Raw genomic sequence first — 1,064 nt, 5'->3', positions numbered from 1 at the left:
TTTTTTTTTTTTAATTTTTTTTTTTTTTTTTTTTTTTTTTTTTTTAATTTTACCACAGAGGGACAGAGCCAGAGAGAGAAAGTGAGAAGGCAGGCTGCCAGGTCCAGGACTCAAACCATAGCCAGCCATGTGGGAGTCCAGCGACCTTAACCACCACACCACCTGCTGGCCCTAAGGTGAAGAACTACTTGATATTGTATTGCACGTGCCATGTTCTTCTGTGGGATAAGGAGTATGAAAACCAAATTTTAGTGCTAAACCCCATTGTACTCACCAACTTAGTCGGTTTTCTTTGTTTCCCTGATGAGTAAGAACTATATAGGATGATTTGAATACATTGTATATTAGTTTTTATTTTGGTCAATTATTAAAGTATAGGAAATTGACGCAAAAAAAGCATACATAGCCTACCACCTAATCGTTCAAGATTAGCATTTTGCTGTATTGGGTTTAAATCTTTTGGGATATTAACTGCATGTCTGATTGAAAGTTCCTTTTCCTTCTCAGTTCTGTATCTTCTTCCCATTTTTCACACAGCAATTTGGTAGTTCATCCAACACGTATTTTTTTTTTAAAGAATTACTTATTTTATTTATCATTATTGTTATTTTTAATTTGACCATAGCAAGACACAGAAGGAGAAAACATGCGAGCATGCTGCCAGGTCCAGGACTTGACTGTGGTCAGCCATGTGAGAGTCCAGCACCTGTAACCACCACGCCACCCACTGGCCTCCTGGCGAGTATTATTTGAGTGCCTACATGCTCCAGGTCCTCGGGTTATGGCACAGTGAACAGAAATCTGGTCCCTAGAGGTGCTGACATTGGAGAAGACTGGATAAACAAATGTGAGATAGGGAGTGCTGGGGCTGCAATTTCAAATGTTTTTAACATGGAGATGAACACTTTGTGTACTGAACTTCACGACTCCTGCAGCCCACCACTGAGGCATTTTGAACAGTGCATAAACAGTTTGGAGCCGATGTTCAATTATACCAGTAATTACTTCCTTCTGATTTCTTTTTTTTTTTTTTTTTTTTTTTTAGAATTTTTTTTCTTTAGGGG

The 1,064-nt window shown here is 38.4% G+C and overlaps 1 protein-coding gene across 2 annotated transcripts in view; it reads left to right on the top strand.

Moving 5' to 3' along the window:
* Nucleotides 1–1,064, top strand: part of CEBPZ (CCAAT enhancer binding protein zeta) — a 24,893-nt gene that overhangs the window by 6,824 nt on the left and 17,005 nt on the right. The gene's annotated exons all lie outside the window — the stretch shown is intronic.

This window comes from Tupaia chinensis, unplaced genomic scaffold (assembly GCF_000334495.1).
Source record: "Tupaia chinensis unplaced genomic scaffold, TupChi_1.0 Scaffold000317_1, whole genome shotgun sequence".
NCBI lineage: Eukaryota > Metazoa > Chordata > Mammalia > Scandentia > Tupaiidae > Tupaia > Tupaia belangeri.
Note: the sequence above shows the minus strand (reverse complement) of the source record. Positions and strands in the feature narration are given on the sequence as shown.